The sequence below is a fragment of the Saccopteryx bilineata genome, chromosome 1, assembly GCF_036850765.1.
Source record: "Saccopteryx bilineata isolate mSacBil1 chromosome 1, mSacBil1_pri_phased_curated, whole genome shotgun sequence".
In the NCBI taxonomy this organism is placed as follows: Eukaryota; Metazoa; Chordata; class Mammalia; order Chiroptera; family Emballonuridae; genus Saccopteryx; species Saccopteryx bilineata.
Window position 1 is genome coordinate 159,807,940 of NC_089490.1, and position 27,665 is coordinate 159,835,604.

At 43.6% G+C, this 27,665-nt stretch overlaps 1 protein-coding gene across 6 annotated transcripts in view; it reads left to right on the forward strand.

Moving 5' to 3' along the window:
* EXTL3 (exostosin like glycosyltransferase 3) overlaps window positions 1–27,665 on the forward strand; it is a 165,663-nt gene that overhangs the window by 61,224 nt on the left and 76,774 nt on the right. For 2 of the 6 annotated variants that reach the window (XM_066278598.1, XM_066278603.1), the window contains exon 1: window positions 14,681–14,819. The exons of 3 other annotated variants lie outside the window; for them this stretch is intronic. The gene's annotated coding sequence lies outside the window, so the exon portion shown is untranslated. Of the gene's footprint in view, window positions 1–14,616; window positions 14,820–27,665 lie in introns of those variants that run through there. One more of the 6 variants, XM_066278599.1, reaches the window with a different exon arrangement.

The following is a 27,665-nucleotide window of genomic DNA, read 5'->3' on the forward strand; positions in this document are numbered from 1 at the left end:
AAAGAAAGGTCTAGGTTAAAGTTAGAGACTGGGCTGCTGAAATCATGAATGTGTTTATACAGTTGAGTGCTGAATGAGAACAGAAGTGGCTAAGGCGGAATCCTGAACACATGAACATGTTAAGGATGGTGGAGAAAGAGTGGTGAGAAAGCAATGTCATGAGAAGCCAAGATTGGACCCTTTCAAGTTGAGTGACTAGGAGCCCCAAGTACTGCAGAAGAATTCCAAAAGGAAGCCTAAAAAGATTCCCTGGGATTAATGAATGAGGTTTCCTTAATGAGAGCAATTTCAGCAGGTTGGCAGAAGGCAGTCTTCTGGGAATTAAAGAGTAAATGGTGGTGGAGGACATAGATAGAGTAGAAATGACTCTTAAGAATTTTAGTGAATGAAGATGATAACAGTTAACATTAACGAGGGCTTGCTATTTGCCGGGCACTGGGCTAACAGTTTACACTTATTATCCAGGATAATCCTTAATAAAAGACTCCTGCGAGGTAGGTACTATTATTATCCCCATTTTTTCCACTAGATTTTATTTATTGATTTTTAAAGATAGGATAGGAGAGAGAGAAAGAGCGGGGAGAAGCTGGAAGCATTAACTCGTAGTAGTTACTTCTTATATGTGCATTGAATGGGCAACTTCAGAGTTTTGAACAGGTGACCTAAGTGTTCTTCCAGTTTGATGCTTTATCCACTGCAGGTCAGACCTTATTATCTCCATTTTCTGATGAGGAAGTTATAGCCAAGAGAGTGTAGAGAATTTAAGTAATATGCCCAAGGTTATACCACAAATAAAGAATAGAATCAGGACTAAATCTTGCTGAATTCAAAGCTGATGTTGCAAGATGGTGGTAGTTTGAGCCTGAGCCTGTGTATAAGCAGTGGAGGAAAATCCCTGTAGTGAGGAATATATTGACAATATGTATCAAAGAGAGAATAATTGATGGAGCAAGGTCTAAAGGATGGGTATTAGATCACATTAAAAAGAAAATGAGGACCCTGGTCAGTGACTCAGTGGATAGAGTGTTTGCCTGGCATATGGACATCCTAGGTGTGATTCCCGGTCAGGGCACACAGGAAAAGAGACCATCTGCTTCTCACTGCCTCCCTCTCCCCTTTCTCTCCCTCTTCCCCTCCTGCAGCCAGCGTCTCAATTGGTTCAGGTGTGGCCCTGGTGCTGAGGATAGCTCAGTTGGTCCCCACCGTCAGCCTCAGGTGCTAAAAATATCTTGGCACTCGAGCATTGGATTGCCAGGTGAATCCTAGTCGGGGAGCATGTGGGAGACTGCCTCACTATCTCTCCTCCTCTCACCTAAAAAAGAAAAGAAAAGTACCTAGTTTTGAACATTCCTTTGTCAAAGGCCAGAACATGTGAGATAAGAATCCATAAATACGGAACCAGGTGTCACCTAAGGTAGTGTTCTTTCTTGAGACTTAAATGAAATTGGTTTAAGCCCCCCGTTCACATCCATTGGGAATTTTAGTGCCAATATTTCTGTTAATTCCTGGAAGCTCATCTTATGGTTTCTTTGGCTTTTGAGTTTCTGCTTCCACTAAATTGCTTCATTTCAGTTGTAATTCAATTCTTTCTTTATTTTTTAAACTGATTTTATAGAGAGAGGAAGGGAGAGAGAGAGAGATAGAAACATCCATCTGTTCCTGTATGTGCCCTGACTGGGGATGGGATGTACAACCTCTGTGTATCTGGATGAACCTCTAACTAACCGAGGTATCGGCCAGGGTGTAACTCAGTTTTTATTCCTTGGTTCCATGCTGATCCACTGGAAGAACTCAGACCTGCCTCCTCCCCTATCTTTTTTTCTTGATTTTACCCCAAATCGTGCACATAAAGCATTTACATGTGTGTCTGATATTACTGAAGGCTTGAGGGATGGCAGATCCTTAGCAAGACAAACAGTGTTACTTCCAGTAATGGACATTTCTATTTTAAACATGCTTTCAGTTCCTCCATCACTGGGACTTTCTCCTCAAACTTTAACCTCCCACACTGTTATTTGAGCCATATCTCTGACACCCTGGGTCCCCGTTTCCTCTCCTCTTTGCTGTCTTTCAGTCTTTATATTCTTACTCTTTTTTGTAATGTAATCTGTTTAGCTATCTCTTTGTTTCACAGTTTTATTGTAAGTCAAGCTTCTTCCATACTTCAAGTGTTATACCAGGTAGTTTCCTCAAATAAGGCATTTTCTAGCTCCAAGAGGAACTCTGGTACCAGCTACAAGAATGATAATTTTTTTTTCTTTTTTTTTTTTTTTTGTATTCTTCCGAAGCCAGAAATGGGGAGGCAGTCAGACAGACTCCTGCATGCCCACCAGGGGACGATGCTCTGCCCATCCGGGCCGTCACTCTGTTGCAACCAGAGCCACTCTAGCACCTGAGGCAGAGGCCACAGAGCCATCCTCAGTGCCCGGGCCAACTTTGCTCCAATAGAGCCTCGGCCGCGGGAGGGGAAGAGAGAGACAGAGAGGAAGGAGAGGGAGAGGGGTGGAGAAGCAAATGGGCACTTCTCCTGTGTGCCCTGGCTGGGAATCGAACCCGGGACTCCTGCACACCAGGCCGATACTCTACCACTGAGCCAACCGGCCAGGGCCAGAATGATAATTTTTTTAAACCCCAGTACTAATAGGTAGGAAGAGGGAATTTGGAAGATCATGTCTGTTTTCTCAATGAGATGTGATCTTCTGTTGAGGTGCGGATGGGTCTAGTACAGCCAAGGTAAGGGATTCTGTTAATAGAAATTTATCAGATTTCTAAAATAACACAGAACACAGTATTTACACAGGATGATTCCTTTAACTAAGCCTACAAGCATGTAGAATTGGTTCCCTTGCTAAAGCTGTTATGCTTTTTGTGTGTGTGTATTTTCTCTGAATTAAGAAGCAGGGAGGCAGAGAGACAGATTCCCACATGTGCCCATCCGGGATCCACCCGGCATGCCCTCTAGGGGGTGATGATCTGCCCATCTGAGGCGTTGCTTTGTTGCAACCAGAGCTATTCTAGTGCCTGAGGCGGAGGCCATAGAGCCATCCTCAGCACCTGGGCCAACTTTGCTCCAATGGAGCCTTGGCTGCATGCGGGAGGGGAAGAGAGAGAGAGAGAGGAAGGAGAGGGGGAAGGGTGGAGAAGCAGATGGGCGCTTCTCCTGTGTGCCCTGGCCAGGAATCGAACCTGGGACTTCCGCACGTTGGGCCGATGCTCTACTACTGAGGCAACCGGCCAGGGCCGGGTTATTCATTTTACTAAATATGCTGGTCCAGTGTTTTTCAATGGTCAGTCCTTGGACAGCTGTACCAGAAGTTTCATGCCGATCCATGATAGAGTTAACCACCCTGGTGTTGCATGAAGATTATAGATCAGTGATCTTATAGCGGTCCCCAAAATAACTATTTTTTACTAGTCACCAAGTGTTAAAAATATTGAAAACTGCTGCTCTAGTCAATATGAGAAAAGTTGAAAAAGCAACAAAGAAGGATAAAAATCAGTGTAAATAAACTAAAGCCAGGTTAATGGAGGTCATAGTGCTCACTAATCCTCTATCTGCCAACATAGGCACGTATACATGTTAAGTGGTTACAGCCTTGCACTGGGGCTAGAGAGTCGTTCGTCTTGCTGATGAAAAAGGACAGAGGAGTTGAATTAGTTATTCTTGTTTCATAACAAATACCTCACATGTAGTCATTTAAATACAACTACGGTATTTAGGGGGTTTTTTTGTGTGTATTTTTCTGAAGTTGGCAACGGGGAGGCAGTCAGACAGACTCCCGCATGCGCCCGACCGGGATCCACCTGTCATACCCACCAGGGGGCGATGCTCTATTGCAACCAGAGCCATTCTAGCGCCTGAGGCAGAGGCCACAGAGCCATCCTCAGCGCCCAGGCCAACTTTGCTCCAATGGAGCCTCATCTGCGGGAGGGGAAGAGAGAGACAGAGGAAGGAGAGGGGGAGGGGTGGAGAAGCAAATGGGCGCTTCTCCTTTGTGCCCTGGCCAGGAATCAAACCCGGGACTCCTGCACGCCAGGCTGATGCTCTACCACTGAGCCAAGCGGCCAGGGCTATTTAGTTATTTTTTTAAATCTTATTTATTGCCTGACTCGTGGTGGTGCAATGGATGGAGTGTTAACCTGGAACCCTGAGGTCGCCAGTTTAAAACCCCAGGCTGATGAGCCTGGCCGGTCAAGGCAGATATGAGAAGCAACCTGTACTACGTGTTGATACTTCCTGCTCTCTTCCCCTCTTTCTCTCTCTAAAACCAATAATAAAAAAAGCTATTATTTGGAAAAATTTATTCATTGATTGACTGATTTTATAGAGAGAGGGAGAGAGCGAGAGATAGAAACATTGATCTGTTTCTGTATGTGCTTTGACCAGGCACCCAACTGGCAAACTCTGTGCATTGGGACCATGCTCTAACCAAATGGAGCTGGCCAGCCAGGGCCATGCAGCTGTTTATTATCGCAGGATATCTGTGGGTCAGGCATGCAGGAGTGGCTTCACTGGGTGGTTCTGGCTCAGGGTCTTTGGTGAGGCTGTGGTCATCTGAAGGCTTGACTGGGGTTGGAGGGTCTGTTTGCAGTCTCACTCATAAGGCTGCTGGCAGGTAGGCTCAGTTCCTCACCCACGATGTGGGCCTCCAGGGTGTTGCCCATGCGTGGTAGTTGGCTTCTTCCAGAGTGATGGAAGAAGGAGAGAGCAGCTGTGGTGAAACCTAAAATGCCTTGTATGACAATCTCAGGAGTGGCATAATGTCACTTTTGCTTTGTTCTATTGGTCACATAGACCATCTCTGGATAGTGTGGGAGGGGACTACAAAAGGGTGTGAGTACTAGGCAGCAGGGACCATTGGGGACATTTTAGAGTCTGATTACCATAGGAGTTTTTCCAAAAACGTGTGTGTGTGTGTGTGTGTGTGTGTGTGTGTGTCTTTCTGTGCGGACTCATACTTTAAAATGCCACGAAGAGCCTGACCAGGCAGTGGTGCAGTGGATAGAGCGTCGGACTGGAATGCCAAGGATCCAGGTTTGAGACCCCGAGGTCGCCAGCTTGAGCGTGGGCTCATCTGGTTTGAGCAAAGCTCACCAGCTTGGACCCAAGGTTGCTGGCTTGAGAAAGGGGTTACTCGGTCTGCTGTAGCCCCACGGTTAAGGCACATATGGGAAAGCAATCAATGAACAACTAAGATGTGCAACGAAAAACTAATGATTGATGCTTCTCATCTCTCCGTTCCTGTCTGTCTGTCCCTGTCTATCCCTCTCTCTGACTCTGTCTCTGTCTCTGTAAAAAAAAAAAAAAGTGTTAATAAAATGCCACGAAGACTGGTAGTTCACCAATGTTTGCCTTTAATGGACTATTAAAATAAAAAATAATTGGTGTGGGAGGGGCAAAATGTTGCATAGGGGAGATAGAGAAAACACATTTAGTATATTTCACATAGTTAATGTATTTTTAGATTATACTCATTCTTTTTCTACATAATCACTGCTTTATAGATATGCTTTTCTTTATAGAAAATGTACACAATGTATGCCCCCTTTTACAAGTGTTTGAAATGTCTGATACTATCCACGAGAGATGAGTTTTGGGTTGTTAATTTTGGCCCCCAGCATTGATGGATTTGTAGAAATTGGTCACATTTTCATTTGGTTCCATTTTTGACCTGTGGCATAATATTTACAAGACTGAAAGCTTGGGTTGAAGGGATTACTATTTTGTTCTGGGAATTGAGGGGTCCCACTAGAATCATGCTGTCACCATGGAGGCTGAGAAATAATCTTGAGCAATATATAGGAAAATAGAGAAAATCTTTCTCCTTGATAAAATCATGTTACAAACCTTCATGATTGGTTTAAAACCTACACATTTTTCTTTTGAAAATCTAATTGTTAGAAACTACTTGTTTTTTTAAAATATATAAACTCCATATGGCCTGACCTGTGGTGGCACAGTGGATAAAGTGTCAGCCTGGAATGCTGAGGTCACCGGTTTGAAACTGGGCTTCCCCAGTCAAGGCACATACAAGAAGCATTTACTACAAGTTGATGCTTCCCACTCCTCCCTTCCCCCTTTCTCTCTCTCTCCTTTCTCTAAAATCAATAAATAAAACCTTTAAAAAAAACCAACACAACTCCATATGTAATTAACAAGTTATATATATTTTAAAAATTTTTAGCATGATTACTTTTGGAATCATGATTACTTTGTTTTGATTTTACAGCCAGATTTGTTAACTCAGAAGTTAATTGATGTTCTTTAAGTACTTCTATGACATTTTGCCAATTTTCAGTTGGAATGCCTTGTTTACTCGGGACATTTTTAAGTAAACATAGTGAGCAGTTGATGTTTTGAAACTGGGTAACTTTCTTAGTGTAAGGACAGCCCTGGAGTCATAGAGCTGCATATAAATATGACATTGGAACTCAGCCATCAACACTCTGCATAATTTTTCTTCTTTTCTCTGGTTATAGCTCTCATTACACTAAGTTCTTCAAACAGCCCTGCCATGTTGTGGTATGTTGTGTCTAATTGAACACATTTTAGCTACTCACTGGCATAAGGTAGGGTAAACGTTAGGTGCCTCTATGTTTGCCTTTAGGAACATTTGTATCTTTATTTGGAACTTTCAGTAGCAAGCTTAGGAAATTTTGATGACATTTAAACAACTGATCATCAAACATGACTGCCTCTGCACAGCTGTGCTGACGTGGTGGGCAGAGAATACAAACTCACAGGGGAGAGGGCTCTCGAAGGAAGAAAGGACCTTACAGACGGATACATTATATTTCAGGGACAACAGCTGGTTTTTCAAATCTTAATTGGTCATTACATATTAGGTGTCTTATGTAGACAACAGGTTTGTAACAGGCTCAGCTGCTTGATGTGAAACTAACACATTTATTTTTCCCAGCCACATGGAAGGTAGTTAGTACTATGACATGAGGTGATGAGTTAACAAATCGGCTTTTAATTTTTATTTTTTTATTTATTGATTTTGAGAGAGAGAGAAACAGATAGACAGACACTGACTTGTTGTTCCACTTATTTATGCATTCATTGGCTGCTTCTTGTATGTGCCCTGATTGGGAATTGAACTCATTGGCGTATGGGGATGATGTTCTAACCAGCGAGGGCAACAAACCGTTTTGGACAATGATATGTGCTTTGCTTTGGAGCTGATGTTAACTCAGTATTCTTACTACAAATTATTTGCAACCCCCCCCAAACTGTTTCTCCTTTTGCTGGCCAAGAAACAGCCTCTTTTAAAGGGTAACATCAAAGCCAGGACTTTCAGGATGATCCATTTTGTAGGCTAATAAGTGCTATCCTTGGAGCATGACCCTTTGTCTTTTTGGTATTGATGGACCTAAGAGAAGAGTAACCTTGGAACTCTAATCTAGAAATTGTCATGCATTGTTCTAATTATAAGCCACAAAATTGCTCAATCATTTATATATAGAAAAGATCTAGCATAGTGGCTGTCAGCACTTTCTTTTAAAATCAAAGCATTACAGACAGACAAGTTCTTATCTGGCTTAAACTCGCTGATAATTCCTGAATCATACTTCTTGAAGGTTGCTCGGGGTCACCAATGGCTTGGCTGTGATTGATCTAGAAAGACTTGCTGAGTGGATTATGGGTCTGACAGCTATCACCATGGAAATGACCACTGGCGCCTCCTTCTCTAGGACTTGAACTACTTTTTCTTAAGTGAGAGCAGGGAAGATAGATTGACTCCTGCATGTGACCTGACTGGGATCCACCCAGCAACCCCTGTCCAGTGTTACTCAGATCAACTGAGCTATCCTCAGTGCCTGAGGCTGATGTGCTTGGACCAACCTCAGTGCCTGAGGCTGATGTGCTTGGACCAACCTCAGTGCCTGAGGCTGATGTGCTTGGACCAACCGAGTTATCCTCAGTGCCCAGGGCCAAAGCTTGAACCAATTGAGCCACTGGTTATGGGAGGTGAAAAGGGAGAGAATGAGAAGAGGGAGGAGGAGAGAAGCAGAGAGTCACTTCTCTTGTGTGCCCTGACCAGGAATCAAACCGAGGACATTCATACACCAGGCCAATGCTCTGTTTACTGAGCCAACTGGCCAGGGGCCTGAACTAACTTTTATTATCAGTTTCTTCTTCCAAAGGAGTAAAACCCTTTCTCTTGGATTGCCATTCTGGGAAAAATAGCTAATCAGTGGGGACCCTCTAAGAGAGTGTTTTGCTTAAATCTGTAAAATAAACAATTTCCTGGTGTAAGAACAGTCTCATTTAATATAATTTGTCACACTATATGCATTTTATATTTCTTCACTTTTTTTTTTTTTTTTAATTTTTTTTTTCTTTCATTTTTCTGAAGCTCGAAACAGGGAGAGACAGTCAGACAGACTCCCGCATGCGCCCGACCGGGATCCACCCGGCACGCCCACTAGGGGCGACGCTCTGCCCACCAGGGGGCGATGCTCTGCCCATCCTGGGCGTCGCCATGTTGCGACCGGAGCCACTCTAGCGCCTGGGGCAGAGGCCACAGAGCCATCCCCAGCGCCCAGGCCATCTTTGCTCCAATGGAGCCTTGGCTGCGGGAGGGGACGAGAGAGACAGAGAGGAAAGCGCGGCAGAGGGGTGGAGAAGCAAATGGGCGCTTCTCCTGTGTGCCCTGGCCGGGAATCGAACCCGGGTCCTCCGCACGCTAGGCCGACGCTCTACCGCTGAGCCAACCGGCCAGGGCCGCATTTTATATTTCTTTAGCAACTCTAACTCAAACTATAATTCCCTTGTGAAAGAAAGAAATGCTTACCAACTTAGACAGCCAGTCTGTTAATCTTTTGTATATTTTCTACATTTGAATTCATTTAAAACCAAATCAGATGCCTTAGTTAAATTCATGAATGCAACATATAATCCCTTTTGCCATTTTCAGCATTTCTTTTACTCAGCGTTGCAGTGTAGTATAGTTGTTAAAATCTCAGGCTTTGGAGTCAGACGGCTTAGGACCAAATCCTGGCTCCATCACAAGTGTGTGATTTGGGAGAGTTACTTCCTGTTCTTGGCTCCCGCTTTCTCATCTGTGAAATGGGAATTATTACTGTGTAGGATTCTTTTTTTTTTAAAGATTTTTTAAAGGTTTTATTTATTCATTTTAGGGAGAAGAGAGAGAGAGAAGTGGGGAGGAGCAGGAAGCATCAGCTCCCATATGTGTCTTGATTAAGCAAGCCCAGGGTTTCAAACCAGCGACCTCAGCATTCCAGGTCCTTGCTTTAATCCACTGCACCATCATGGGTCAGGCTACTATGTAGGATTCTTATAAGGACTACATGGAATATTACATGCCACAAACAGAAACCTATTCACACTAACTTATATAAGTAAGGTTTTTAAAAAATGTCATTTATTTACTTGTTTATAGTGATAAGGCTGCGTGAGCATTCTCATGGATTACCTGTGACAGCTGGAACACATGTGTACAAGGACTGGAAGTCAACAGCCTTTGAGGCTTCTTCCTTCTCTCCCACAACTTTGTGTATTTCCTTCTGTGTGTTGGCTCTGTTTTCTGCAGACCAGCTTTCTTGGCTTATTGTTGTGTATATATCCAGAAATTCTTTCTCCCAAATCTATATGATTTATTGATGAACCACTCTCCATTACTTGACCCAGCTTCCCAGTGTCCTGCTCCCAAGTTTCCAGGTGAGAGGAAGCCCACACAGTCAGCTGGGGTGGAGGGGATGAGGCCATGTGGTAAGAATGGTGGCTCTTTCCAAAGGCTGACGGTAGCTTAGGGTCTCTAAGAAGGTGGTGTAATGGTGGTGGCGGGGATGGCAATAATTGGCAACTCTGATTATTGTGGTGACAATGTTCCAGAACAATTAAAAGCTCCTTGCTTTGACCATCAATTACTTATTTTTAAAAACCTATTTAAGCCTTGGCAGGTAGCTCAGTTGGTTAGAGTATCATCCCCATATGCTAAGGTTATAGGTTCAATCCCCGGTCAGGGCACATAGAAGAATCAACCAATGAATGCATAAATAAGTAGAACAGTAAATAAATATTTCTCTCTTTCTCCTTTCCTCTTTTTCTCTCTAAAGTCAATAAAAATATAAAAACCTTTTATTGAAGGATAATATACCTATAGTAAAGGACTCATATGCAAAGTGTATAGCTTACGACTTTTGACAAACTGAACACATCTGTGTAATCAACCCCCAAGCTCAAGAAACAGAATCACGGGCATCCACATAGTTCCTTTTGCTCCTGTCTAGCCACTACTCCTTAAGGGTAGATTGTCTTTGACCGTTTTTATATGTTATATTAATGGAATCATACCCTACATACCTTTTTGTGTCTGTCTTCTTTGGCTTAACATTGTTTGTAAAATTCATCAGTAGTGTTGTATATATACTGTACTATTCACAAAAATTAGGGGATATTTCAAAATGAATATGAAGCAATAAAAAAAGCATTTGATTTTTTTTATTAAACAGGAACATCAGAAAAACAAGTCAAAGAAAGTTGTTTGATTATGCAAATGAGATGTAAAACCAACTTTTATTTCATTGGTGAAAATACACTATACAAAAGGCTGAAAGTACTGGAGTATCTGCATGTTCCCTGATCCCCTAATTTTTGTGAGCAGTGTATTTGTGGAGCATTCATTCTCATGGCTGTATTACATTGTGTGAATATACTATTCTTTTTTTTTTTTTTTTTTTTCCATTTTTCTGAAGCTGGAAACAGGGAGAGACAGTCAGACAGACTCCCGCATGCGCCCGACCGGGATCCACCCGGCACGCCCACCAGGGGCGACGCTCTGCCCACCAGGGGGCGATGCTCTGCCCATCCTGGTCGTCGCCATGTTGCGACCAGAGCCACTCTAGCGCCTGGGGCAGAGGCCACAGAGCCATCCCCAGCGCCCGGGCCATCTTTGCTCCAATGGAGCCTTGGCTGTGGGAGGGGACGAGAGAGACAGAGAGGAAAGCGCGGCGGAGGGGTGGAGAAGCAAATGGGCGCTTCTCCTGTGTGCCCTGGCCGGGAATCAAACCCGGGTCCTCTGCACACTAGGCCGACGCTCTACCGCTGAGCCAACTGGCCAGGGCAAATATACTATTCTTGATTTCTTCTATGCTGATGGACATTGGGCCGTTTTCTGTTTCGGTCCATTCCTAATGGTGCTGCCGTGAACTTGTTTTGCTGAACATGTGCACATTACTACTAATTATTTTTACCACTAGGGGTTTATGTAGGGTGTGGTGAGTTACCTTTCATCACATATAATTGAATCGATGGTCTCTGGACTCTTCTAGGTGAATATTGTTAGGCTTTTTATCTGGTGATTTCTTATTTTATGTTATGACTTTTCATGATATGAGGGTAGGATATTTTTTTAAAACATTTTGCATATATGAGAGAACCTTGGTATATTTTGATAGGTGCTCAACTGTTTGTTGATGGAACAAGCCCTTTTTACAGGAGAGGTTCCAATTGCCATGTTTAGAGAAGGTTGACCTACTGCTTAGCCCAAGCTTATTGTCTGAGGGATGGACAGGGGACCCAAGCTAGGCCAATCATATCTTTTTCGGGAAATTTAAAATTTGTAACCAAAAGAAAGAGATCAAGTCCCTATAACTTTGTTCTAGAGAGAAGACCGCATAGGCTCCTACTGTTTGGTACCAAAGGCACGTTGGTTTCTGTTCTTTTCTGCTTCCTGAAGCAGATAAATATCTACATATATTACTATTAAAAAAAACAGTGCAAAATTATTTTGATTAAGTTCCAAAATGCAAAGTAGAGACATAAGTGTTGTAAAAGGTCACAATATGGAGAGACCAGTAAAGACTAGCCTCATCGTGTATCCTGTTGCCCTTGACTTGCTTTCTTGAAGAGAGCTATTGTATGTGTGATTGTATTTTCTGAGCCAGAAATTGCAGTATTAAGGCAATAGTTCAGGAGAGGAGTAATGAGGACTTGAACTAGGAAGCAGTTTGGGGACTGTGGAGAAGGCAATGGTAGAGATCTTACAGGTAAAGGCTTTTTAAGTCTTAAAAACTGATTTAATGTGGAGGTAAAGAGAGAAATCAAAGATGATGCTGAGTTTTGAATTTTTGTGTTAGGAAAGACAGTGGTGACACAATTATTGTATATATAAGGGCATTTGAGAAGAGCGGATGGAGAAGGGATAAAGACGAGTTCAGTGTGGGGTATATTAAGGTCCTGGTGTGACGACTGGATTTTTCTGGTCAAGAATATTGTCTTCAGAGTTAGGAAGACTTGGAGTTCCTTCTGTACTTTGCACATCAGACTGTGATCTGGGCACCGCATTTATTTATCTTCTTTAAGTCTCAGTTCCCCATCTATAAGCTGATACCTCTCTGTAAGGATTAACGTGAGACAGTGCCTATTAAGGGTTTTGCTTATTGCCTGGCAAGTAAGTATTCATAAAGTATGTATTAAAAGGATGATGATGGGATGTCTAGAGTACAATTGGAAAAGAGGGACTAGAGCATGGCAGTGAGGGGTCTGCTTAGAGGTGGTGGTGATGTAAGGAAGCTGACTAAAACTGGCAAGGAAGGGCGTGTGGAGAGGGAAAAGAAGGTAGCCCAAGTCATGTCTAGTTAGAGACAGGAACTGTTTGAGCTGGTGAAGGCGAAGCAGGAGCGGAGAGACTCACAAGATGCAGAGGAGGAAGAGGATGGTTAGCAGCAGCCAGGGCTCCAGTGAAGTTAAGCATACACCAAATTTTGATTGGGTATATTTTTTCTTCCTAAAGCTTGACTGTCATTAGAATCAGATAAACTGACGTAAGGGGCAGCAATGTGTTCAGTGAGATGTACATGAAGATTTTTAGGCTGGGTCCTCTAGGCAGCAGCTATCTGCAGGCCCTTTCTTGCAGTGTGGAGATGAACCAACACCTGGTAATTCTTACTGTGGTTTCTATTGTCTCCTCCCACACTGCCAGATTTCTGCCTGCTGCAGACCTTGGAGGAAAGCCAAGAAGATTAACCAAGATTAGCCAAGAGAGAGAGAGAGAGAGAGAGAGAGAGAGATATTGACAACAGTTTTCCCCATTTTTATTTCTTGGAATGCTTTTGATTTTCAAAAATTTGCTTCCCTTGCTCTGACTTTCCTCAACAAAATTGATTAAAGTTAGAAAGGGGTTGTTTTAGTATATATGGGATGGCGGTAGAACTTAGAGTTAGGTCATAGGAATGAAGGGGAAAGGAGAGAAGAGAGCAAGGCTTGATAGGGAAAGAAAAATAGAGGATGGAGTAAGGAGATGTCAGGAAAGAGAGAAGAGAAAGGAGCAGAAAGAGGAGGGGCTGATAGGGATGGAGAGATAAAGAGTGTGCTCTGGATAACAGGTTGGTAGGTTTTTTTAAAAGTTTTGTTTTCCAAACGGAATCCTTAGTCCAAACTGTCCCCTGAGGGAAACTCAGCAATCTTCCGTGTTTTGTCGGCCTCCTAGCTAGAGCACGGGCCTGAGCTCCACCAGGAAGGCTGTGCGGATGGGACATGGCAGCTGTGCAGCCAGGCTCGGGGGCAGTACCTCTACAGCTCCAGACCACCCAAGCACAGAGGCTGGGATAGGAGCCAGCCTCTGGCCTTGGCCTTCCCCAGCTTCTCCGGGTCCTGAAGTGTCTTGGGTTCCCTGGTTACAAAACTGTGGGAGAACAGAATCCCTGCCTTTGGGGATTACAAGCATGTAAAAAACATGTTGAAGCAAATTTGACCTTAGTTTATATTACAGTCATAGGTTTTAAATAATGGTTTTAACTCATTCGTGAGTTAACAATAATGATCAGGTGTGTTTTTTAGGATAGGTCGAGTTCCTTCGCCTGTTCCCATCGGTTCAGTTATCCAGAACATCTTGTCCTGGCTTTGCAAGTGTGGAAGTAGACTATCACGTGTCTCTTAGGACTGGAGAATATGTGCACGTTTTGATTCACAGGGGTTGGCTCTAAGCATTTCAAATGCTATTCCTTTTTCCTCCCAGTTTTGGTTGATTATTGCCATTTGACTGGATGAAGCTCTTGATTTTTGCAAAGCCCCTGGATATTTTTTTTCCTAAGTATTCACGCGGCATAGTTGCGTGCATGTGTAGTGTGTGTGTGTGTGTGTGTGTGTGTTGAAGTATGCAACTTGTTTCAAAACTCCAGACCATTGCTGCAGACCAGTCAGTTCAATCAGGAAGGGCTTTTCTAGGGGATGGGTTATTTTTAAACTTGAATTTCACGGGGTCGGCTCCCGGCCGCCAGGCTCCGTTGTGGGAACGGTTGAGAACAGTCGGGAGCATTCCCCCTGCGCCCACTGGATAGGGTTTTCTGAAAGGTTGAGGGACACAGGGAGGACGCAGGTGTGCGGGCCTTGCCCGCACCGCTTTTCCCGGGTTGGCCCGTTCTCCTGGAGCGCCCCCTTTCCCGCCACGCTTCCCACAATCCCTGGCGCTGCTGCCGCTCCGGGCCCAGGCCAGGCCTGTGTCCCAGCCGAGGCCGCAGCGGCCCTTCGGCGCTGTCCGGAAAGTCTCGAACCCCACTGCTGCCGCGGTCCCGAGCGGCGGCTTCGGCCATTTCCGGCCCGGCGCACTTCGGCAAGTTCCGCAGTCACTTGTCGGAAATGGCTGCCCGCCGGCAGGGGGAGCAGAGGATCCCGCGCGGCCTGGAAGGCGGGCGGCAGGCGGCGGGAGCGGCTGCTGGGAAGCCGAGTTTCGCACAGGCGGCGGCGGCAGCGGGAGCGGCTCGTCGCTGAACTGGAAGCCGGTAGGACTCCTGGTGGCGGCGGCAGGAGCCCCGAGAAACCGGAGGCGGCGGCCTGGAAGAGGCTCGTGGTAGGGCTCGCGGGGCTGGCCCCCAGCGCAGGGCACCGGCCGGGCAGGCGGACCGGGGCTGGCTGTGCTGGGGCCGCCGCAGCCCGCGGGAGGCTGCTGCCCAGCGCGGCAGGGGCGAGCAGCCTTGGAGTAGGCCTTCCCAGACATCTGGGGGCCTGGGGAGGGGACCTCTAGGGCCTGAGCCACCGGCGAGGAGGGTTAACGGGTCTCCGTGGGGTTTTACACACGACCTCCCACCCTCACACGCCCCCTATAGCCCCGATTTGGTTGTCTCGCACCCACTTCCACTCCTTTTATGAAAGCTTGACTTCAGCTGTGCAGCCTCTTCTGCGCCTTCAAGCCCTCCACCCATCCTCTGCTCTCCTGTATTTGTCCAGCTTGTGCAGAGCATCTGTTGTTGTGGCTGAAGGGGCTTTCTCGCTGCCCTCTCCCATTTCCCCTGTGCACGCACTCCCACATCTGCTTTGCGCTGCATTCAGACACAGTCGCCAGCAGCTGCTCTTCCTCCGGCTGGTTTTGCCAGGCTCACCTCCTTTCATGATGAACCCACAGTCAGAATAGCCACTTCCTGTCCAAGGGTCCAGGTGCTGCCGTTTTGTGCATCTGGGGCTCTAGTGCCCAGGTTCCGTAGCGATGGGCCTAGCGCTGTTTGGTCAGGAGAGGGGCTGCAGAGTGCATGTCTACACTGCTGAAATCTTAGCCGAAGACGGACCGGGCTGCCACTGGTGATAGTGCAGATCCCGACCTTTGGAGATCAGCTCCCGGCTGCAGCTAGGGTATTAATCTCTTCTCCACACTGAGCCTGTGGTTCAAGCTCCTTTTTAGATATCTGCAGCGATTAAAGGACTTGAATTTGGTAGATTTCTCCACCTAACCTGGACTTTTTCTTCTTGCCTATTCAAAAATTCAAAGGGCTTCGTCAGGTCCTCTAGTTGTACTGTACTGCTGAGGAGGAGAAAACAGAATAGCACATATCCATTTTTTCTTCTATATGTGATTTACTTAGGTGTCTTTAGCATTTGTTCTCAGTTCGTCCTATTCCAATTTAGGTAGCTTCACTTTTGAAGGCTGGGCTCTCCATGTGTTCTTTTGTTTTAAAAAAGTCTCCGTGTTACTTTCAGGCAAATTGCATTTTTCCCTGTTTTGCTCAACAATTACTCTTGTACTGGATCAGAGTGCCTGGGATAGTAACCTGTGGGGCCTTGATCTTTATGAATGAAGCTAAGCATTCTCAACAACTTACTTAGCAAAGGGACCTTTAAATATTTCATGATGAAAGAAAAGCAGTCTTCTTAAACTCTTACTTGCTGTGTTAAAAATATCTTATCCTGTAGGGAGCCTGAGGAATCCTTATAAGTACTTACAAGTATGTGGGAAACTAGCTTAAATGCTTTCTGGAAGAGAATTAGAATCATGGATCTTCAGAATAGTTGAAACATTATTACTACCCTTTTCCACCTGACATTTTCCCTCTTCTCTTTTCCTGTGTCTTCCCAATAAATGATATTCTTGCCAAAAAAGAAAAAAAAAAAGGCCTGACCAGGCAGTTGCGCAGTGGATAGAGCATCGGACTAGGACGAGGAGGACTCCGGTTCAAGACCCTGAGGTCGTTGGCTTGAGTAGGGCTCATCTGGTGTGAGCAAGGCTCACCAGCTTGAGCCCAAGGTCGCTTACTTGAGCAAGGGGTCACTTGGTCTGCTGTAGTCCCCCCTCCCCCATCAAGGCACATATGAGAAAGCAATCAATGAACAACTAAGGTGCTGCAACGAAGAATTGATGCTTCTCATCTCCCTTCCTATCTGTCCCTATCTGTCCTCCTCTCTGACTTTCTCTGTCTCTGTCACAAAAAAGAAAAAACCTACCCAAAACACCCACATTATTTATTTAATGCCCGGAGATATGGTCAGTGCTCTCAGGTGGCATACCTACTACCCAGAAGATTGACATCATGTGTTCATTCCCCCACTCCTCACTTTTCTAGAGGGGCAGCGACTGACTGGCATTAAGTGTTGGAATCTCTTAATGATTCATCTCCAGTTGTAACCTATGATTGAAAAGATTTTAAGTAAACAGTGTGAGAGAAATGAATCAGGGGTTAGGTTAACCCTGAGAAATGGAGTTCTAAGAGAGTGGGGAAATTGCAAAGGATGGTTTGAAGCCATCAGAAGAATGTATGGGTATTAGATAAGGACATGCCTTTTCCCTCAGGACAGAAAGCTAGCTGTTGAGTGAAAAGTCATTGAAAAGTGGTGCTGGAGTGAGGTGGTGGCAATGGTGTGTGTGGGGAGGTCCCTCTCTGAGGTGAGATTGGTAAATAGGCCCCTGGTGGAGGGTTAGAAACACTGCCTGAAGCAGTAGTAGAATTAGATATTAGGAGAAAAAGGAAGATCCCTCCACATCTGTTGTTGGCAGAGATTTGGTCGTCTCTGCATATAGTTATTTCAGAGTGAGGCAAAGAATATGAATCTTTCATGAAGTCCTAAAACTGCACTGATTTCTGCTGGATATTAAGTTTAGCTTAGAAAACTTCACATTAATTCAAAAGTTCTCTGGACATATTTCCATTCTATTTTTGTTTACTCTTAATTTTTGGTAACTTTCTTTTGAAAACCTATAATGATAGAGTAAGTAATAGGAAAGGAAGGATTTTTCATGTATTTGTAGGTTTCATGGATTGGTGGACCACAAGCAGAGTGAGTTTGAGAACTCAAGAGGGCCAGAGGTAGGCTCACCTGTAAGCACAATCTTTTCTTGACTGAACCAGTCCTACACTCCTTGTATAGTTAGAATTTTTCAGATCTCTTTGGTGGTATTATTAGGTGGAAGAGAAGTGGATTAAAATTTATGTAATCTGGAGTATACAAGAGGAATATGGAGACTCTATTTAGTGACGTATTTACCTCCCCTACACTTAGGCCATAATGTTTAGTGTATGTTCACATGCACCAAAATAACCCATTAAACTCCTAGGGAGAGAGACATAGAAAGATGAACGATGTCTCAGCATTCAGACACCTCTGTGGTTTATAACCTGAAAAAAAGTAGACAAACTTTTTCTGTAAAAGGTCAAATAATAACTGTTTTAGTCTTTGCAACTTCAGCTCTGCTGTGTGGAGGGAGAGCAGCATATACTAAATACACGTATGCATACAATCCATAACTGAATGCACAAGGCTGTGTTCCAGTATGACTAATTTACAAAACAGGCAGCTGGCTATGGTTTGCCCTGCCCTAGAGTCTTACCTTCCCAAACACATATCATTACTTAAATTTATCCCTCCTTTTGACTGTACCCAGTACCTTTTAGACTGGTCAGTGCCATTGATGATTAATATCCTGGATGTTAGTTTTGGTGACTGTTTTCTCTGTTATCTTCTTATATTGTTGTCATTTTAATCCACTTCTTCAACTTCCTGTAAAACGTTTTTTTCAACAAATATTTGACACTTGGAGGAATAAAAAAATTAGGTTGGTAATATGCCCTTAGCCTGTGTAATAAGACATAAATACATTATGATGATAGATTACAATGTCTTAAGTTACTGTAGTTTTTTCCCCCTTATTCAGTACTTTCATATAATTTTTTTCATGCAGATTTTGATCTTTAACTCTGAGAGATAGGAGCAAAATGTAACTATTTATTTTTTGAGGGGAAAGAAGGTAGGAAAAATAACAAACTTGGGGAGGCTTAATTATTTGACCAAGGAGAGAGGTATAAGTGGCTGAATTCTTAAACTGACCAATAATATTTGCTGACCTGTCATCATTTGAATACTTATAATGACGTGGACCTCTGTGGACAGTCCTTTCGAATTTGTAGACTGGTTTTTAGGAGGCTTTTCCTTATTTATTTATTTATTTTGGGGGTATTTTTCCGAAGCTGGAAACGGGGAGGCAGTCAGACAGACTCCCGTACGCGCCCGACCGGGATCCACCCGGATGCCCACCAGGGGGCGGTGCTCTGCCCATCTGGGGCGTTGCTCTGCCGCAACCAGAGCTATTCTAGCGCCTGAGGCTGAGGCCACAGAGCCTTACCCAGCGCCCCGGGCAAACTTTGCTCCAGTGGAGCCTTGGCTGCAGGAGGGGAAGAGAGAGACAGAGAGGAAGGAGAGGGGGAGGGGTGGAGAAGCAGATGGGCGCTTCTCCTGTGTGCCCTGGCCAGGAATCGAACCCCGGACTCCTGCACGCCAGGCCGACGCTCTACCACTGAGCCAACCAGCCAGGGCTGGCTTTTTCTTATTGAGCTGCAGTTTGCCTCGATGATTTTCACTTAGCAAAGTCTGTTCTAGTCTATATTACAGTTCTTCAGATGTTGAAGGTTAGCTGTCATGTTTCTTCAAGCATGAGTTGCAAACTGGTGTGCATGGATCAAGTAAGGCCGATGTGCCTCCCACTTAGCTGCCCAACTTACACAAAAGCTGAATTTGGGAGCCAACTTTTAGAAATGGGAAATTTTTCATGAAAATCTCTATTTCTGGCTTTTATTGGTGATACAGAGCTCACATTTCTGATGGCAGTAACCTCCCTAAATATTATACTTGTAAGTACTCGATGTTTTGCTCCTTTCTGCCAGCTTTATTCATTTACTTCACCTTTAGGGCATTTGTGTCATTGAGCATGCCTTCCTTTTCCTAGGGCTTCTATTCCTCAGGCTGAACATTCCCGTGTCCTTTGGGTGTTTCTTGTTTGACAGTTTCAAATCCCCTCACCAACTTCTTAGTCCTCTGGCCTCCATTTACTTTGCCAATGCCTCTCTTAAAGTGTGGCACCTGGCACAGCTTATCATATTCAATATGCAATGTTGGCTAAAAGAGTCTGGAGTAGACAGTAATCTTAACTCCTTCATTTTTGCACTATACTTTGTGTGTGTGTTTTTTTAAATAAGGCGATAGTATTTTTTCTAAGTGGTCATGTATGCTTGACGCATTGAAATTTTAGTCATCTGAAATCACAACTCTGTGTGTGTTTGCATGCTGTTGTTAAACTAAATCATTTATATGTACATAGTTTGGGGATCTGAATCTGAACCTTGACTTTGTCTCTGAAATTTTATCTGTTTAACTTTCCAGATTCCAAAAATATTTTTGGATCCTGGGTTTTTTCCACCTTATTCTTCCTAGCATGACTTCTAGATTTCTGAAATAGAGCTGTGGAATACATTATAAAAACACTGTGGCTTAGAATGGAGAAAATAGTTGATGAGGTCCCAAACCATAATTAATGAGTCAATGGAAAATTAAGGGGGGGGGCCTTTCAAGGAAGACACTATACCATCCTTGAAATCTTAGAGGTGAAACAAAAGGAGGTGTTGGTAATAACCTTGTTGCCCCAAGTTGATATGTTGGTAATATATTTTTTTCCCAATAAAACAAATCTGTATGTGGTTTCTATGTGCAAGGCAGTTGTAAATCAGCAGGGTCTTAGAATCTAAAAGGATTTTTGAGGTCATCTAGTCCAATCCTTTATGAGTTAAAAAAAGGAAAAGGATGAAATGAAGAGAATACTCATTGCTGATCACTTGGTTAAAAAAAAAAAAAAAAAGGAAAAGGAGCACGTGAGTCAAGAAGGACAAGGAATTGTGAAGTTATGGGATCTACTGAATCAGAAAGATGGTAATGATGAAGGGATGGAGAAACTGAAGCCTTAGTCCCTGGCTGGTGGTTCAGTGGCTAGAGTGTTGGCCTGGTGTATGGATGTCCTGGGGTTTGATTCCTGGTCAGGGCACACAGGAGAAGTGACCATCAGCTTCTCTCCCCCTCAGTCTCTCCCTCCTCTCCTTTTTCCCCTCCTGCAGTCAGTGGCTTGATTGGTTCAAGTGTGGCCTGTGGCATTGAGGATGGCTCAATTGGTTCGAGTGTGTCAGCCTCAGGTGTTAAAAATAGTTTGGTACTTGAGCATTGGCCCCAAATGGGTTGTTGGGTGGATCTTGATCTGGGGACATGCAGTCTTTCATACCATCTCCCCTCCTCTTGCTAAAAAACAAAAACCAAGAAACTGAAGCCTCGGGTTGAATTTACTCATGAAGGTTGAAGTGGGATGCCTGAGTCATAAAGCTGTATTTCTGTATAGCTTAGCAAACTTTTACTTAATTTTTCTGGCTCAATTAGGGTGGGTGGCCAAGGGCACAAATGATGTCAATTATAATATGCCTCCATAGCATAAAATTAAGATGTTTTCTTGAGAAACAGGAACCTTAGAGAAATCAGGCACTTGCACATCAAATTGACTGTTCCAGGAACATACTTCAGCACAATCCATCTGAAGTCCATACTTAAAAAGCAAAACAAAACAAAACAACCCTGCCCCTCTCCCTTACAGTTGAGTCTGTATTTTTTACTTAACGTTATACAGTGTGTCTGTAAAGTCATGGTGCACTTTTGACCAGTCACAGGAAAGCAACAAAAGACAATAGAAATGTGAAATCTCACCAAATAAAGGGAAAACTCTCCCAGTTTCATACCTAGTCAGTGCAGTTTGATGTGGGCTCATGCACACATTTTTTTTTTTTTGTATTTTTCTGAAGCTACAAACCGGAAGAGACAGACAGACTCCCGCATGCGCCCGACCGGGACCCACCCAGCACGCCCACCAGGGGGCGACGCTCTGCCGCGACCAGAGCCACTCTAGTGCCTGGGGCAGAGGCCAAGGAGCCATCCCCAGCACCCGGGCCATCTTTGCTCCAATGGAGCCTCAGCTGCAGGAGGGGAAGAGAGAGACAGAGAGGAAGGAGAGGGGGGAGTGGAGAAGCAAATGGGCGCCTCTCCTGTGTGCCCTGGCCGGGAATTGAACCCGGGACTTCTACATGCCAGGCCGACGCTCTACCACTGAACCAACTGGCCAGGGCTCATGCACACATTTTTTAAGGGCTCCTTAGGTAGCTATCCTGTATAGCAGGGGTCCCCAAACTACGGCCCACGGGCCGCATGCGGCCCCCTGAGGCCATTTATCCGGCCCCCGCTGCACTTCTGGAAGGGGCACCTCTTTCATTGGTGGTCAGTGAGAGGAGCATAATTCCCATTGAAATACTGGTCAGTTTGTTGCTTTAAATTTACTTGTTCTTTATTTTAAATATTGTATTTGTTCCCGTTTTGTATTTTACTTTAAAATAAGATATGTGCAGTGTGCATAGGGATTTGTTCATAGTTTTTTTTATAGTCTGGCCCTCCAACGTGGTCTGAGGGACAGTGAACTGGTCCCCTGTGAAAAAAGTTTGGGGACCCCTGCATAGCCTCTACAGACCCGTCACTGACTGATGGCCTACCAGAACGGGTTTTCTCCACCAAACAGCCTGTTTCCTTCAACTGCTTATTCCACCGAGTAATGTTATTCCTTTGTGGTGGCGCTTCGTTATAAACGCGCCGATATTCACGTTGCACTTTGGTCACGGATTTGAATTTAGCGAGCCATAGAACACACTGAACTTTCCTCTGTACCGTCCACATCTAGACTGGCATGGCTGTGGGCTGTTCTGCTGTGTACTTGGTGTTACATCATCATCTATCTGCACAGGCGCACATGCTGCCTGCCACATCATCCTACAGAAACTGGGAGGGTTTTCCTTTTATTTGGTGCAGATTTCACATTTCTATCGTCTTTTGTTGCATTTCTGTGACCGGTCAAAAGTGCACCATGACTTTACGGACACACTATATTGTGAACATGTCCCCATTTTCTTTAAAATGATTGAAAAGCTATTGACAGCATGCTGTTTATATTAATGTCATGGATTTGTCGCACTTTATATTTTGCCTCACTTCTAATTCTTGGACATTTGACTTACATACATATATATTTTTGATTATAAAGAATATTGTGGTGATTACATCTTTATAATACATATCTTGGTTCACATAGAATATATTCTTAGAAAGTGAAATTGCTGGGTCGAAAATATATAGCATATTTCCCCATATATAAGACACATCTTTTTTTGAAAAATTTGGGGTCGAAAAACTGGGTGCATCATATACAGTGATTGTGGCATTTCTAATGCCATAGATGGAACTGAGGATGAGGGCAATATATGAAAACAGTGATTCGTTATCAGACAGAGATGAGGACAAGCTAATGGATGGGAGTTTTGACAGTGATGAGGAGTTGTATGAATTTTATGATGAATAAAACTTGAGTTCAATAACTTTATGTAATACTTTTTTTTTTTTTCCATTTTTCTGAAGCTGGAAACAGGGAGAGACAGTCAGACAGACTCCCGCATGCGCCCTACCGGGATCCACCCGGCACGCCCACCATGGGGCGATGCTCTGCCCACCAGGGGGCGATGCTCTGCCCATCCTGGGCGTCGCCATGTTGCGACCAGAGCCACTCTAGCACCTGAGGCAGAGGCCACAGAGCCATCCCCAGCGCCCGGGCCATCTTTGCTCCAGTGGAGCCTCGGCTGCGGGAGGGGAAGAGAGAGACAGAGAGGAAGGTGCTGCGGAGGGGTGGAGAAGCAAATGGGCGCTTCTCCTGTGTGCCCTGGCTGGGAATCGAACCCGGGTCCTCTGCACGCTAGGCCGACGCTCTACCGCTGAGCCAACCGGCCAGGGCTATGTAATACCTTTTTTTTTTTTTTTTGTAATACTTTTTTTAATTTCAAATTTCTGGCCCCAAAATTAAGGTGGATGTTATACATGGGAGCATCTTATACATGGGGAAATACGCTACATTTTCAAGACTTGGTTACAAGGGGCAAATAACTTTTCAGTTTATCTTCCTACTAATACAATATAAGAATACTTGTTACTGCAGCTGCCTGCATAGTATAGAGATGTACTGTGCCTTAGTAAGTTGTATACCGGTACTTTGTAATTTTCTAGTGTGAATATTCTCGAAGCCAAATAAGTCTTTTTTCTCATTCTTGATTCTTTCTTAATAGTTTCTGGAAATGGGAATGTAGGGTCAGAGGGTAAACACAGTTTCAGGGCTTTTATTACTTACTGCCAAATTGTTTTCCAGAAAGGTGTGCCAATTTTCACTCCTAGGTGCCAAGTGTGGGAGTGTAACCCTTGATCCTGGATAGCTCCAGATGTTATAATTTTACAATTCTTTGTTGAGTTATGGATGGAAAATGTCACTGTATCTGGTTTTAAATGTGCATTTCTTTGATTGCTAGGATGATTAAATATTTAAAAATATTTATCATTTGGACCCCTTTTTCAAATTTTTTAATTTTTAAAATAATTTTTATTTATTCATTTTAGAGAGGAGAGAGAGTGGGAGAGAAAGAGAGAGAGAGAAAGAGAAAGGGAGGAGGAGCAGGAAGCATCAACACCTATATGTGCCTTAACCATACAAGTGCAGGGTTTTGAACCAGCAACCTCAGCATTCCAGGTCGACGCTTTATCCACTGCACCACAACAGGTTAGGCCTGGACCCCTTCTTTTTGTTTAATTTCCTGTTTACAACAGTTGTATTGCCTTTACTTCTGTTAAAGTGATGTCATGTTGCAAATGCTCCCCTCAGTCTTTTCATTGAATCTAATATATAGAATCCTTTGATACTTAATGTAGTCAAATCTTTTGAATTTTTTTATTTTATTTTTTAATAGATTCTGCTTTTGCTTGCATTGCTGTAAAAGTGGCTGTATTAATGCCTGACCAGGAGGTGGTGCAGTGGGTAGAGCGTCAGGCTGGGATGTAGAGGACCCAGGTTCGAGACCCCAAGGTCGCCAGCTTGAGCGCGGGCTCATCTGGCTTGAGCAAAAAAAGCTCACCAGCTTGGACCCAAGGTCGCTGGCTCCAGCAAGGGGTTACTCGGTCTGCTGTAGCCCCACGGTCAAGGCACATATGAGAAAGCAATCAATGAACAACTAAGGTGTCGCAACGAAAAACTGATGATTGATGCTTCTCATTTCTCTCTGTTCCTGTCTGTCTGTCTCTATCTCTCTGTCTCTGTAATAAAACAAAAAAATGTAAAAAAAAAAAGTGGCTGTACTTACCTTGAGATGAAGTTACTTGTATGTATTTCTTTTGCTCTTTTTATGGTTTCATTTATTAGTTACCTCATGAATCCACCTGGGACTTAGCTTTGGATTTAGTTTGTCATGCAGAAGCCTGACTTGATTTTCTTCCCCAAGAGCTGTCACCTCATTTATTGAAAACTCTAGTGTGCTATACTTCCCTTCCCCATTTTTATAACTTTATTTTTACATAATTTATGGTCCAGTTGTAAAAGTAGAATGAGGAATTTCCACATACTCTTCACCCATATTTCCCAACTTTAAAAATTTTTTAATTTTTAATTTTAGTGAGAAAGGGGAGAGGGGAGAGAGACAGGAACATTGATCAGTTCCTGTATGTGCCTTGACCGGGGATCAAACTGGCAACCTCTGTGCTTTGGGATGACACTAACCAACTGAACTGTTTGGCCAGGGCCCACATTTCCCAATTCTAACCTTTTGTCATTCTTGCTTTAGCTACCTCTCTCTGGTGCTAATTCAAAGCCAACAGGAATCCCCAGTTTGGGGCGTGGTAAGAAAGGAAACTTTATTCAGTGCAAACAGCTCAGTTGTAAAACGACTGGGCTATAAGCTCAATAGTGTTACAGCTCAGTTGTGAAGCAGCACAGCTTCCAGAACCCCCTCTGGCCAGGCAGCTCTGTTCTGCTCTGCTCCCCTCTGCTCTGCTCCCCTCCGCTTTAGTCTGGCTGCTCTTCTGTTCTGCTCCAGCAAGGTGTCTTCAGCATTTCATCTTCTGTGTTTCAACTTAAGCAGGGAAAACACAGTCCTTTGAGGTAAGGAAAAAACCCTTTTCTGAGCCAGAGGGGACCTGGCTTATATAGATAGAAGTCCTAGCCCCTGGCCTTTGATTGGTCTGTCCTCATGAGAATGATCACTCCTAATTCTCACAGTTTGATTGGTCCAAAAGGTATTGTCCTAATTGGTCAGAATTAAGCCACTCTGATTGGTTGGTGAAGATGCCAATGGGGGACTAAAGCTGTGCAGCTCCAGTTGGACAGGGATAATCTCAGGCCTATTGGTTGAAGTACAATTCCAGGAAGTCCTTTATAAGGGCTTGTTCAGGTGGCAGGAACACAGTGTAGGGAGGCTGTTCAGTGAAGGCTTCTGAATCCTGAAATGTGGTTTGCAGGAGAGGCCCTTGTTTAGAAACAGATGCTAGGCTCTTTTAATTTTGAGATCACTAAGCCACCAGGAGCCCTTCTCAGTAGGTATCTTCTTTCTAAGGGTCCACAATATATAATTTTTATGTCCTGTTTCTCAACCTTTTACCAATGAATCTTAGCATCCATTTCTGAATCTTTCCTGAAATAGTTATTAATTTGATGCTCACTAAATGACAGTTTTAAAATCTCCATCATTCTGCCATTTCTGTATATTTATTGGGTAGAATTCTCCAAATGAATAATTTTTCCTTCTCCTTCTTTGTATACTTAATTATTAATTTATTTGATTATGAATACATGGTTTTTTCATTTATTGGTAATTTGTTGATATTTATTTAGATAGCCAGTGTCCCAGATTTATCCAGTGGGATCCCTTCAAACTGGATCTAGTGTCTTTTTTTTTTATATGCCCTACTTTCTTTGACTACATCTCTATTTTGGCAAAAGAAGATTTTCCAGCCTCTATTTTGCTTTGCTTGTCTAGTTCTGAAATCAGCTGCTTATTCAAGGAGTCTTCTTAGGTCATGTATTCACACTGATACTTCAGGTTCTAATGGAACACTACAGGTATTATTTTAGTCTTCCCTCATTTCTGTATTTGTAAGACATCACTTTAGCAGTGAGAAAGCCAGTTTGATCTTTTATCCAGACCACTAAAACTGTCCATATTAGCAATAAGGCTGTTTTACTTTCTGATTATTCATGTGTTCACTGGAATATAGTGTGCCTTGAAGTGATTGCAGCAAGATAATATTTTTTTATTTATAAAAATAATGCATGCGTATTGTAGAATGAATGAAGACAAAAATCAATCTTTGAAGTAAACAAGTAGTAAATGACTGAGCAGGTCAGGTCAGACAGACCTGGATTTGTATCTGGGCACCTCAGTTTGCTTGCTGTATGGCCTCACACAAGTTTCATCTAGGTTAGTGATTCACTTCTTTATCTGTTGTTGAAATTACAGTGCCTACCCTGAGATGGTTGATGTAAGAATTAAATGAGATGACATATGTAAAATGTGTTACCTCGTGTACACTGTAATATAAATACAGTTATAACAAGTGGAAAGTTTCTCCTACCCCCCACATCTTCCAAAGGGGCAGGATGTAGTTTGTTGACTTCCTATATGAATAAGGTATATTGCTGTTTGTCTTACTTAGCTGTCTAAAATTACATTGATTCAGATGTCATCTGTCTGATTGCCATTAGTTCTTTGTTAGACCAATGGTTTCGTGCCAGAGTTGTGTGCCCTGTGTTAAAATCATCTGGGAGCTTTGTCAAACTACAGGCAGCGGGGCCCCACACTTGGAATTTCTGATTCAGTTGATTTTGCGTTGGCCTGCATTTATTGTCTGAAAAAATTCTTAAATGAGTTGTGAATCTGAATTGTAACTCTAGTTAGAAACTGACTGGTGAGACATAACGATTTTGATTTGTGGAATGTTATCAAACTGGTGGGAAGGGAAAGACATCAGATGTGGCCTAATTTTCAAATTGAGGACCTATTCTGGGAGATAAGACTTGCAGGTTCAGGTTTATTGCTGACTAAACAGATGACCTAGTCAATAGTCTTAGTTTACTTGTTACTACCTATATACGCCTGAGCAGTGGAAGGAATGCTTATAACTTATTGATGAGATCCTTTTGTGTATTTTGTGATTTGTTTGCTAGTGGAATTTGTGGAACATCTTTGTACTTAGAAATATGTTGTTGAGTCGAAAGGAT